The sequence below is a fragment of the Oncorhynchus kisutch genome, unplaced genomic scaffold (genome assembly GCF_002021735.2).
Source record: "Oncorhynchus kisutch isolate 150728-3 unplaced genomic scaffold, Okis_V2 scaffold798, whole genome shotgun sequence".
Classification (NCBI taxonomy): domain Eukaryota; kingdom Metazoa; phylum Chordata; class Actinopteri; order Salmoniformes; family Salmonidae; genus Oncorhynchus; species Oncorhynchus kisutch.
The window spans coordinates 135948-150134 of record NW_022262743.1 but is presented as its reverse complement, the minus strand read 5'-3'; the positions used below and the strand labels follow the sequence as shown (position 1 = coordinate 150134).

The window sequence follows — 14187 nt, the reverse complement described above, 5'->3', positions numbered from 1 at the left end:
CATGTCCCTGTATGTGAGATAAGAGGGGATCGTGATGTCATGTCCTTGTATGTGAGATAAGAGGGGATCGGTGATGTCATGTCCCTGTATGTGAGATAAGAGGGGATCGTGATGTCATGTCCCTGTATGTGAGATAACAGGGGATCGGTGATGTCATGTCCCTGTTCCCCTCATGTTATTATACGTTGTCAAGAGAAAAGTCAGACTGCGTCCCTATTTACTATGAAGTGCCCAGGTTTTGGTCAACAGTAGTGCACAATGAAGGCAAAAGTCAGGCTGCGTCCCTATTTCCAATGAAGTGCCCAGGTTTTGGTCAACAGTAGTGCACAATGAAGGCAAAAGTCAGACTGTGTCCCTATTTCCTATGAAGTGCCCAGGTTTTGGTCAACAGTAGTGCACAATGAAGGGCAAAAGTCAGACTGCGTCCCTATTTACTATAAAGTGCCCAGGCTTAGTCAAACGTAGTGCACGATAAAAGGGAACAGAATGCCATTTGGGATGCAGACCCAGACTAAAATTCCCCGATGGTATTTAGAAGATTTATTCATTTCATCTGATTTTAATCTTCATAGGCGTTTTTTTTCTGCTGAAGTAATTGTCCTCAGATCCCCTTACAGAGGACGGCGGCCCCGAAGCTAATACATACAGAGTATAGGATCGTCTGAAGACATTCTGAGTAGAATTACGTACAGTACACTTTGCCAAAAGTAAGCACCCTTGAACCTCGTAGAAGACGGACAAAACAGTGTTTTCATCTTCAGAGCATTTAGAAATATAGTTTATATCAATTGAAATCAAAAGCGTAATTCCATACATAACAGATACATCAGCATCACCATGGATTAGAGAAGAGCAAGGAGAAAACAGCAGAAAGGAAAGCTTGTTTACTTACATGACGCTGTTATCCCACAGTGCACAGTAAGGACTCAGGGTTCCCTGCATTACCAAGAAGAAGAGAGCACGCTGAAAACCTTCACTCATTAGATAACCACAACAAAATGACCAAAGCCTCACAGTTAGTCATTTCTGCACGTAATTATCCAAGAATAACTCACTAAACAAATTGTTCTTTTAAAACTAACGGCTATGGCAAGACCTCTTTAGATTGCAGTTCAGGGTTAAATGTAAAATGCCAATGAGAATTGGTGGCAGTTTCACTTTGAATCACTTTAGCCTCAATAAGCATTGAAGTACCCAACAATGGCTACAGCCACACGTTTAGAGTGCATTAGCCAACAAACAATGGTAGAGTAATTGATTCGATGATTAATTTGCAGGCGCCCAGTGTAGTAGGTGTGTCAGGGGAGAGAGAGGGAGAGAGAGAGAGAGAGAGAGAGAGAGAGCGAGAGAGAGAGAGAGAGAGAGAGATTGAGAGAGAGAGAGAGAGATTGAGAGAGAGAGAGGAGAGAGAGAGAGATAGAGAGAGAGAGAGGAGAGAGAGAGAGAGAGATTGAGAGAGAGAGAGAGAGAGAGAGAGAGAGATAGAGAGAGAGAGAGAGAGAGAGAGAGAGAGAGCGAGAGAGAGAGAGAGAGATGGCACTGTCCAGATAATTACAAGGACAAGCTCTCTTTACAACCCTGGCCTTTAGTTAATCTCTGAGATAAAGACTATCGTTCAGAGGTGTCGTCCAAGGTGATGCAAAAGCAGCATGTCATTGTCAGAGCCCATATATTTCAACTTGTCCTCCTGATTCAGGTCTGGGCCTGTGTTTATCAAGCGTCTCAGAGTAGTTGCCTTTAATAATGAAATTAATTAGGTTAATATGGACAGGGATGACCTGATCCTAGGTCAGCACTCGTACTCTGAGATGCTTTGTGATATAGGTCCAATATATTTGGTAACCGTGTTTGAGTGTGGACTCAGGTACATGGATTACCGTCATGTAACTGGGTCCAATGTATCGGTTACACAATTATCTGATTGGATATTAAACATCTGCCTTCTCTGTGTCGCTTGTATGCCTTTTCAAGAAGTGAGGGAGTCTTGGGCAGGTACTTACATTGTGAGGAGGTCATTCTTGCCCTCGAATGAATTCAAATGAAAGATGAAAGATGAATAAAATAAAGGTCCTTACGTTGGCCAGGTGAGCCAGCTCGATCTCCAGGTGTGACTCTGTTATCCTGGGCTCTGGTCTCACTGTGACAGCAATGACTTTGGAGCTCACTGCCGTGTGGTTCCTGGGTGGAAAACAGAGTGATGTACACCATGAGATGGGGGCGGAAGGGTAGCCTAGTGGTTAGAGAGTTGGACTAGTAACTGGAAGGTTGCAAGTTCAAACCCCCGAGCTGACAAGGTACAAATCTGTCGTTCTGCCCTGAACAAGCAGTTAACCCACTGTTCCTAGGCCGTCATTGAAAATAAGAATTTGTTCTTAACTGACTTGCCTAGTTAAATCAAGGTTAAAAAAAAAAGTACACTGATTGGAAGTTGTGTCACTTAGGCACTGCTACATAAATACCGTGTGTTCGGTCCCACTTTAAACAAAGTACATCTTATAAAGCCTATATATAGCTTCATAATGGCTTCATGATCACTACATAAAGGCTTTATAAGCACTACATAAATGCTTCACAATCGTACAAACCATATGACTAAACTTTGTTCTGTCTTATCATAAGGGTATATGTCAGACAAATGCATTACAATCTCTGGGAGAGTTTTCTTTGTGAGTCAGGATTTTGCACAAAAGGTGTGTTAATAAATGTTTCCCTAAATGAGTTGTGTTTCATAGACTTACCAAAGATAAAATCATATACAGCGTTTACAACATGACCCCTCATTCAGAATGTTGATACTATTGATGCACATTCAGGTTCATCTGATATTATCAATGTCCTTTGATGCAAGAACAACACAAAATGTCATGTCACACCTCTCTGTGAGGCACTTGACAAACACACCTGCTGTGCACTGCAGGACAAGACCTGACACACAAAATGACACACCCCAAATACATGTGAACTGGAGCCCAGACAGAGTGAGAGGAGAGAAATTAGGCACTGGGGGGCCAACTTAGGCACTGGGGGGCCAACTTAGGGTGTGATTTCATGGTCCATTTGGAGCGAGTCACAAAAGATTGAAAATAGACACGTCTGGAGGTCTGGCCTTTTCTACGTTAAATGAATCACGGTGAAGTGTCTCTACCAAACAACCTGAATCTAACAGAGATCTTTAAACACTGTCTGTATCACAAATGGCACCCAATTCCCTTTTTACTGCACTACTACAAAAGTACTACACAGTATTTATTCTGGATCCACATTAGCTGCTGCCATCCTGGGGTCCAGGGAATATGGTGCCATTTGGGACGCATTCAGTGCCTCTCCCTCATCTCATGCAGTGTATATCTAGTCTATCTCCACTGCAAAGCAAGACAAATCCCCAAACCAACTTCAAATGACACGCCTCCTCTCCTTTTGTCTTCAGCTTATTTACTTCCTGAATATAGATATGGGGGGGGGGGGGGGATTCTATTGCTGAATAAAAATGGATGACTTTCTCTCTACAGTGGTAATGTGTTTTGAAACATAATAATACATTGTAGTTCATGAAAGGGTGACTTGGTAGAAAGCGGTCTTGGTACACTTCTGAGCCTGCCTCTCTTCTCACCTCACCTGAACTGCCCCACAAAAAGAGACTGAAAGAGAACTACTCAAAAGGAAGTTAATTGGAGCCTTTGTACTTTTCCAGGTTCAGATCTACACTATGTCCTCTTTGCACTTGATTTGTCTTCATCTTCAAGGGAACGTGTGTCATGGGGTGGAGAACAGAGAATGTCACATTTCCTTTCCCTCTTTCATCTCTCTCTCTTTCATTTACCTCCTGGGGAAACAAAACAGTAGGTTGTGACACCACCAAACTGATACTACAATGACTGACTGATTCAAATGGCACCCTACTCCCTATAATATAGTGCACTACTTTTGACTGGGCCCAAGGACTCTGGTCAAAAGTAGTGCTAAATGTAGGGAATAGTGTGCCATTTTGGTTTCTGACTGACAGTGTCTGACCTACAGTTCTCTAGGGAGGGTCGGAGAAGGTTCTAGAGCTCTCAGCTGGGCCCAAAGATGTTCCATAGAACGTCTGGAACTCTCTAGAGAGAAAGACTGGGTTCGATGTTTGATCCTGGGCAAGAACACCACAATCTGGGTCAGTCTGTCTGCTGTTTCCATAAACAGGCCACATAACTAAGTCAAATATGGATTTAGGACTGGATCACAAAGAAAACTAGTGCAGATACAACATCAATGGGTGGATTTTATAAGAGTAGAATATCAGTGACCAGAGGAAATACAATAACAATGGGTGGCTTTTATAAGAGTAGAATATCAGTGACCAGAGGAAATACAATAACAATGGATGGCTTTTATAAGAGTAGAATATCAGTGACCAGAGGAAATCTATCTGCACTGCTAATGCTATAATTTCATCAGTAGATTATATCTATTTGACTATATTTCCTTCAGGACCATCCTACAGTGGGCTAATGTATAGTTGTAGTGCAGCACTCCCAAGGAAGCTAAGAATAGCAACATCATTTCTTTGAAAGGGTGGAGTGCCGTGTTGTTTGGGTTAGTTGAGACTGGGAACAAAGAAACGGGACCCCGTGGGTAGATCACTGCTCTGAAGAGAGACTGACTGATGGCTGCATTTCACTTCAGGTAGATACCATTGCTGAATGTGTTATTTTATCTTATCTGCTATTGGTTTTCCTCTCAGTGTATGAGGACCTGTTGCAAAAGCTGTCTACTCTGTCAAAAGCAAGCTTTGTGCAACAGCAAAATACATCTGATTGTGGGTTGTTGTAGGTAACATCTCTAGCCAGCTAGCTAACATGTAGCCAGTAGCTAACTATCTAGCTATCCAGCGCTGTACACCAGCGCTAACTAATTATGTGAGAGAAACATTAATAGCAACCCATATTGACAAAGTGAAAACATGCATTTAGAAAATGTTTGCTAATTAACAGAAAATGAATATATATAAATATCTCATTTGCGTAAGCATTCACACCTCTGAGTCAATACATGTTAGAATCACCTTTGTAGTGACTGGGTGTATTGATACATCGTCTAAAGTGTAATTCATAACTTTAACATGCTCAGAGGGATATTCAATGTCTGCTTAAAAAAATAAAAAAAACATCTACCAATTAGGTGCCCTTCTTTGCTAGGCATTGGAAAATACCATTAGTCTTTTATGGAATCTGTGCTGAATCTGTGTTTGAAACTCACTGTTCGACTAAGGGATCTTATAGATCATTGTAAGTGTGGGGTACAGAGATGAGGTAGTCATTCAAAAATCATGTTAAACACTATTATTTCATACCGAGTGACGCCATGCAACTTATTATGTGACTTATAAAGCACAGTTTTACTGCTGAATTTATTTAGGCTCCTTGACATAACAAAGTGGTTGAATACTTATTACATTTTCAGCTTTCAGCTTTTCATTTTAAATGACTTTGTTAAAATTTCTAAAAACATAATTCCACTTTGACATTATGACAGAACACCTAATTTTGAATCCATTTTAAATTCAGGCTTTGGAAAAAGGGGTGTGAATACTTTCTGAAGGCTCTGTATATCTTTACAGCCACACACTGATGGGTGACACGCCCATCATAGAGAATAATGCTTCTAGCCACCTGACGTTAGCTAAGTAGAGGACTTGGCCACATTCCTAGGCTCATTCTGTATCAGCATAAGAGAGAAGATTGGTAAAGTCATTGTTATAATTTTAATAAAGTACTGATGTGTACACATTTTTGTGACAAAAATGGGGCGGCAGGATAGCCTAGTGGTTAAAGTGTTGGACTAGTAACCGGAAGGTTGCAAGTTGCGTGCTTCTACACCTGCATTGCTTGCTGTTTGGGGTTTTAGGCTGGGTTTCTGTACAGCACTTTGAGATATCAGCTGATGTACGAAGGGCTATATAAATACATTTGATTTAATATGATTTGATTCAAACCCCCAAGCTGACAAGGTACAAATCTGTCATTCTGCCCCTGAACAGGCAGTTAACCCACTGTTCCCAGGCCGTCATTGAAATAAGAATTTGTTCTTAACTGACTTGCCTGGTTAAATAAAGGTAAAACATGAACTCATATTAACACAGATGGTTGTTTCAATGTATCTTACTTTGTATAGCTTTTGCTCGGGCATCCTTTTGTCTTTCACTCTATGCAAGAGACTCAAATTCTAGGCTTGTGTCCCGAATGGCACCCTATTCCCTACAAAGTGTACTTTAGATCAGAGCCCTACATAGGGAATAGGGTGTGATCTCATACGCAGCCTTGCTCTAACTGGGTGAGAGCCTTGACGATACGTAATGACAGTAATGTCCAAACTGATAAACAGAATAACTAACAATATTGGAAACCAGCTTGAAAGCATAAACCAACCATGAAATATTGCTTAGTCGTCCGTTGTCCCTTCTAATTAGTAGTATGAGAACATAATATGATTTAACCAGGATGGAGTTCAGATATTATGATGATTATTTTAACCCAATTTTGTGTTGCTTCCCGAATGGTACCCTATTCCTTATTTAGTGCACTACTTTTGACCAGGGCTTTGGTCAAAAGAAGTACATTATATAGGGAATAGGGTGCGATTTGGGACACAGATGTGGTGTCATCCTCCTCAGCAGAAAGCAGAGATTAATTGTTGTTGAGTCTGGGAGCAAAGCTTGTCGTTTTAATTCATGAAATGTTACAGGGAAACTTGAGTTGATCAGCTTTGATGGATTCTTTGATAATTGGCTTGTCATCTATGGATTACACGACTGAAAGATTGTATTCTACTACGGTATTCTGAAAGAAAGTGATGCCATTTTTCCTTTTGAAGTATTGATGATGTTCTGGTAGAATGATGCATCATGGTAGTAATATGTCTGTTTTACCTCCACATCATTTTTGATCTACTGTATATAATGTGCCTTGAGAAGGGTTTTTGTATCCTCGTAGGTACAGTAGTATGTATAGTGCAGTACGTAAAATGAGCTTTTGCAAGTACATATAGTGCAATGTAGAGGCCATTTCCTGGAAAAGCAAAGTGGAAGGAGTCTTTTATGAACCCTCCCTGGATAGCCTACACTACCTGTCAAATACTATTGGAGGATTTACACTCAGGCAGTGCAGCAGACACTTTGTCAGAGAATAAAGTTGAGATCATATTTTACATCTCACTGCTGTCTCGCCTGGACCGTGTCCCAAATGACTACTTATTCCCTCTGTCTCCCTCTCCTCTGCTGTGAGACAGAGAGAGAGACAGAGAGAGAGACAGAGAGGGACAGAGAGAGAGACAGAGAGGGGCAGAGAGAGAGAGACAGAGAGAGACAGAGAGAGAGACAGAGATAGAGACAGGGAGAGAGACAGAGAGAGAGACAGAGACAGAGAGAGACAGAGAGAGAGAGAGGGGGAGAGAGAGAGAGAGAGAGAGACAGAGAGAGAGAGAGACAGAGAGAGACAGAGAGAGAGTGAGACAGAGAGAGAGACAGGGAGAGAGACAGAGAGAGAGACAGAGAGAGGAGTGACAGAGACAGAGACAGAGACAGCGACAGCGAGAGAGAGAGAGAGAGAGAGAGAGAGAGAGAGAGAGAGAGAGAGAAGGAGTGACAGAGAGAGAAGGAGTGACAGAGAGAAAGAGAGTGACAGAGAGAAAGAGAGTGCCAGAGTGCTAGAGAGAGAGAGAGAGAGAGAGAGAAGGAGTGACAGAGAGAGAAGGAGTGACAGAGAGAAAGAGAGTGACAGAGAGAAAGAGAGTGACAGAGTGCTAGAGAGAGAGAGAGAGAGAGAGAGAGAGAGAGAGAGAGAGATATTGATAGAGAAGATGTATGGTCCATCTTACCTTGGTGAAGGCAGCATCAGTCCCAGAGTCTTGTATAGGACTGTCCCCAGGATGAAAACAGGTGATCCATCCATGTCTGATGGGCAGAAGGAAATCAGTTTGGACACCGTTGGTTACAGGACAGTTTAGTTGTGGTAGTGGTTGTACAGTGTCTTATGAATGGGCTGGCCATCTGAAAGATGTAATGAACCTTAATAATCTCAACAACACCACAGCGCAGGGTCAACAGATAGTCATAAACCAACATATCAGGCCACAGACGCAGACTAACTCTTAATGATGGGCTTTATTTGGAGCTATATTTGACCAGGCAGCGAAACAAGCCACTTCACAACTTTCCTGCCAGCAGCAATCAGCTAAATTGTCCTCAACAATGATCCATTGATAAAGGGATGGTCCAATGAATCTTTGCCTGTAAGGCAGTGGTCACTTCAAGAGGTTCCTAATCAATCACCAAACACTTCTGTAGAAATGCCACAAATAAAGGCTTTGCACTCCCTTTATGTATTTGTGTTGTGCTGTTTGCGGGAGGTGCACTTGATTCAGCAGCCCTGTGGGTGGTAGGTGCACTTGATTCAGCAGCCCTGTGGGTGGGAGGTGCACTTGATTCAGCAGCCCTGTGGGTGGTAGGTGCACTTGATTCAGCAGCCCTGTGGGTGGGAGGTGCACTTGATTCAGCAGCCCTGTGGGTGGTAGGTGCACTTGATTCAGCAGCCCTGTGGGTGGTAGGTGCACTTGATTCAGCAGCCCTGTGGGTGGGGGGTGCACTTGATTCAGCAGCCCTGTGGGTGGTAGGTGCACTTGATTCAGAAGCCCTGTGGGTGGTAGGTGCACTTGATTCAGAAGCCCTGTGGGTGGTAGGTGCACTTGATTCAGAAGCCCTGTGGGTGGTAGGTGCACTTGATTCAGAAGCCCTGTGGGTGGTAGGTGCACTTGATTCAGAAGCCCTGTGGGTGGGATGTGCACTTGATTCAGAAGCCCTGTATACGGGTAAGCAAAGTGTTCCCATTTTGAACCATTTCATTGTGCCTACGGCTCCCACAACCTCGGCCACAGCAAAGTTTGATGCCTACATGAGATTTCATAACTCTTAAAACAATGACCAGAGAGAGACTGTCAACAGCAAATAAGTGTTTTTTTTATGAGCGAGTTCATGTCTAAGTTTATTCAGCACTGTCAACACTGTTATTATTCAGGACTGTCAACACTGTTATTATTCAGGACTGTCAACACTGTTATTATTCAGGACTGTCAACACTGTTATTATTCAGGACTGTCAACACTGTTATTATTCAGGACTGTCAACACTGTTATTATTCAACGTTACTACAAAGCATAAAACTTGCTTCTCCCTACTTCCACTCGCGCTGCAATGAATGAGTAACGATGTGTATCTACCCTGCCTTTTTATTATTATTAGCAGCTTGTCTATTTCAATATTGAGGAATATTTCCCTTTCTCTGGTCATAGGAACAACATGAATTTGTGCCTGAGGCAGATGTGGTGTGACTCAAGTTTTGCCATCAGGTGGAAGACAGTGTCTCCTCTCTCTGGTCAGTCTCACCAGAGGAAAGGAAGGATAGAGCAGGTGGAAGACAGTGTCTCCTCTCTCTGGTCAGTCTCACCAGAGGAAAGGAAGGAGAGAGCAGGTGGAAGACAGTGTCCCTTCTCTCTGGTCAGTCTCACCGGAGGAAAGGAAGGAGAGAGCAGGTGGAAGACAGTGTCTCCTCTCTCTGGTCAGTCTCACCAGAGGAAAGGAAGGATAGAGCAGGTGGAAGACAGTGTCTCCTCTCTCTGGTCAGTCTCACCAGAGGAAAGGAAGGATAGAGCAGGTGGAAGACAGTGTCTCCTCTCTCTGGTCAGTCTCACCAGAGGAAAGGAAGGATAGAGCAGGTGGAAGACAGTGTCCCCTCTCTCTGGTCAGTCTCACCAGAGGAAAGGAAGGAGAGAGCAGGTGGAAGACAGTGTCTCCTCTCTCTGGTCAGTCTCACCAGAGGAAAGGAAGGAGAGAGCAGGTGGAAGACAGTGTCCCCTCTCTCTGGTCAGTCTCACCAGAGGAAAGGAAGGAGAGAGCAGGTGGAAGACAGTGTCTCCTCTCTCTGGTCAGTCTCACCAGAGGAAAGGAAGGAGAGAGCAGGTGGAAGACAGTGTCCCCTCTCTCTGGTCAGTCTCACCAGAGGAAAGGAAGGAGAGAGCAGGTGGAAGACAGTGTCCCCTCTCTCTGGACAGTCTCACCAGAGGAAAGGAAGGAGAGAGCAGGTGGAAGACAGTGTCTCCTCTCTCTGGTCAGTCTCACCGGAGGAAAGGAAGGAGAGAGCAGGTGGAAGACAGTGTCTCCTCTCTCTGGTCAGTCTCACCAGAGGAAAGGAAGGAGAGAGCAGGTGGAAGACAGTGTCCCTTCTCTCTGGTCAGTCTCACCGGAGGAAATGAAGGAGAGAGCAGGTGGAAGACAGTGTCTCCTCTCTCTGGTCAGTCTCACCGGAGGAAAGGAAGGAGAGAGCAGGTGGAAGACAGTGTCAGGGTTCAGGGACCGTGAGAGGAGGACCCTCTGCTGCTCTCTCCCTCTCTCTGGTCAGTCTCACCGGAGGAAAGGAAGGAGAGATCAGGGACCATGAGAGGAGGACCCTCTGCTGCTCTCTCCCTCTCTCTGGTCAGTCTCACCAGAGGAAAGGAAGGAGAGATCAGGGACCGTGAGAGGAGGACCCTCTGCTGCTCTCTCCCTCTCTCTGGTCAGTCTCACCAGAGGAAAGGAAGGAGAGATCAGGGACCGTGAGAGGAGGACCCTCTGCTGCTCTCTCCCTCTCTCTGGTCAGTCTCACCAGAGGAAAGGAAGGAGAGATCAGGGACCGTGAGAGGAGGACCCTCTGCTGCTCTCTCCCTCTCTCTGGTCAGTCTCACCAGAGGAAAGGAAGGAGAGATCAGGGACCGTGAGAGGAGGACCCTCTGCTGCTCTCTCCCTCTCTCTGGTCAGACTCACCAGAGGAAAGGAAGGAGAGATCAGGGACCGTGAGAGGAGAACCCTCTGCTGCTCTCTCCCTCTCTCTGGGCAGTCTCACCAGAGGAAAGGAAGGAGAGATCAGGGACCGTGAGAGGAGGACCCTCTGCTGCTCTCTCCCTCTCTCTGGTGAGACTAATGCTGCGTTCAAAGCAAATAGCAGACTTCCGACTTCAGTGCGTTCAGGACAACTGGGAACTCTAAAAAAAAATAGATCCGGTTAGAAAAAATATTTTGAATGGTCATCCAACTTGGAATTCCAAGTCGGAAACTCTGGCATCTTTCTAGGGCTCCGAATTTCTGACCTGAAGAGCACTCTTTGACTTCATTTTTTCCCCAGAGTTCCCCCGAGTTGTCTTGAAAGCACCATGACCATCAGATGCAGGTACCATCAGTCTTGTAAAATAACATTTATGCGAGGCACTTTCCCAACTGCTGTCATGTCACCCCGCTCCTCCGCACACTCCACTAGCTTCCAGTCGAAGCTCTCATCCACTACATGACCATGGGACTTCCCTACGGAACAGCAAGAGGAACTGCCCCTCCCTAACTGCCTACCTCCCTACCTGCCTACCTCCCTACCTGCCTACCTCCCTACCTGCCTACCTCCCTACCTGCCTACCTCCCTACCTGCCTACCTCCCTACCTGCCAACCTCCCTACCTGCCTACCTCCCTACCTGCCTACCTCCCTACCTGCCTACCTGCTCATCCACTACATGACCATGGGACTTCCCTACGGAACAACAAGAGGAACTGCCCCTCCCTACCTGCCTACCTCCCTACCTACGCTCTCTACCTGAGCGGTAGATCTCGGCTTGCTTTTTGACTGCGAAAATGATCTTGACTCAGAAAAGGTTGGTGACCACTGCTGTAAGGCAGCAAAATGGAGGCTGTCGACACCTGTTGGAGCAGTTCTCTGGATCTCTGCTCCAAATGGAACCCTATTCCCTACATAGGGCCCATAGGGCTCTGGTTAAAAGTACTGCACAATATAGGGATTATAGGGTGCTACTTGGGAGGCTACCTGGATAGGTCTCCCTGCTAAACTTCTTGGCCACTCAGTAAGAGTGAGATGGTTTTTGGCGTTGAGTTAGAAAATCAACTGCCATTTTGTCTCTCATTGATACAGTCCAGACACGACTGATTAAACCAGTTAACCAAATTGTCTGTCTACACTCTGGGCTCTGCACTGGCATGGGTTAACAGGATACAAACATCAGAGGAGGCTGCTGAGGGGAGGACGGCTCATAATAATGACTGGAACGGAGTGAATGAAATGGCATCATCAAACACATGGAAACCTTGTGTTTGACACCATTCCACTAATGCTTTAAGCACTTCGAGATTAAGGGAACTACAATATCTTTGGTTCTGCTGGTTTGCTAGGTCTCATTTACACAATTATTATCATAGAGTCATGGTAGATGTTGTCAATCACTGCCGTTGCCATTCTGTAGCAGGGTCATTCCCACCGTAAGGTGCCTTTTCTGTCTCCAGGAAATACCCCTTCTTATTTACTGTAAAATGTGGATCCCAGAAGGAATTTAATATAAGTTCAGATGTCCTTTTCCTTAAAAACACAAACAGATCTGTAAAGGGACGGAGGTGTTTTTGCGATGTCCCTCTGTATTATTCCAAGAAGTATTTAAAATCCTTCTTCATTATTTTATAGTCTTGGTTAAATTTTCTCTCATCAATAATGATGATTGTATGTATTATCATTTTATTTAAGATGATCTGTGTGACCCTTCCATTTCAGAAAAAGACCCCTTTCTACAATGACACCACATTCAGGAAGTGTCACCATTTCAATGGTAAGAAAACAATGGTGCAAAGCTAAATAAATATAAACGCTCAGTTTTATCTCTTTAAAAAAAAGATATTTTTCATGTTGTTAGTCTGTTTGTCCCAGTATTACATTTCCACCCTGTTAGGCTAAATTATGGAGAAAATTCACAACATGTTTAAATATGTTAGATAGAGAAGTTCACTATTTTGCTAGCTTAATCTTGCTCCACATTTCCACACTGTTAGTTTCCACCCTGTTAGTTTCCACCCTGTTAGGGTTATGCACCTAACAGGTTGAAAAATGCACCAAAAAAAATAGGTGCCTGAGCTTGACCAATATGTTTTTCTGAAAATCAACCATGTCCTTTTTCTGATGGAATCGTATTTATATATATATATACAGTATATACACTTTTCCCTCCATAAGTTATGATGTCCATAAGGCACAGAGTAGGAATGACCCAGCTAGTGCTGGCATTAGAAATGGAATGCTAGGTTTACAGTTGTACACCACTAGATTCTAGAATGTTGGTCAAACTCCAGGCATTCTATTTTGATCAGTGGGGTCACATAATGGAGCAACTAAGGGGTCATTCTGGAGGAAGTAACTACACATACTCAGCCATGACTACTGGACATTTGGAAATGAAACAATTTCTTACTACACGAGTTTCAAATGCTGCTCAGTATACAGTAAAGAACATGGTTAAACAGCCTGATGAAGAGTCTCCTTATCCTGCTCCTGCTCCTCCTCCACCTCCTCCTCATCTTCATCATCACCACTACCACCGTATTCATCATCATCATCATCATTAGCACTACCACCATATTCATCATCATCATCATCATCATTAGCACTACCACCATATTCATCATCATCATCATCATCATTAGCACTACCACCATATTCATCATCATCATCACCACTACCACCATATTCATCATCATCATCATAATCATCACCACCACTAACCACCATATACATCATATTCATCATCATCATCATCATCATCATCATCATCATCATCATCATCATCATCATCATCATCATCATCATCATCATCATCATCATCATCATCATCACCACCATCACCATCATGGTTGTGTTACCTGCAGACTGTGGTAGAAAGATGCCCTTGGGGATAACCACCTTGTCCTCAGAGTTCCTGGCCCAGTCCACCATGCCTTTACGGCCCTTCATAGGGAAGTTGATGTCAGTCATCACAGACAGTGCCGGGAGCCTCTGGATGCTGGCCACTGAGGGTGACAAAACAAGGGAGGGAATTAGTTCTGTTAGGTTTAGTTCATGTTGCATAACATCTTGCAGTTTACTTATAGACAAGAAAGTTAGACAGATAACAAAACAATTACACCCAGGAAAGGAATACATGAACAATATTATATTTAGCCATTTACAGGGTATGTTGGTCCACACATTATCACAAAACACTATTCAATTCAAAGGCTTTATTGACATGGGAAACATGTTTACATTGCCAAAGCAAGTGAGGTAGATAATATATGAAGTGAAATAAACAATGAGAAATAGAAC

General features: G+C 43.9%; 1 pseudogene; it reads right to left on the bottom strand.

Annotated features, from left to right (window-relative positions):
• Positions 1-892: 892 nt before the first annotated feature.
• The window catches only part of LOC116362159 (adhesion G protein-coupled receptor B3-like), a 105419-nt pseudogene continuing 92124 nt past the window's right edge, over positions 893-14187 (bottom strand).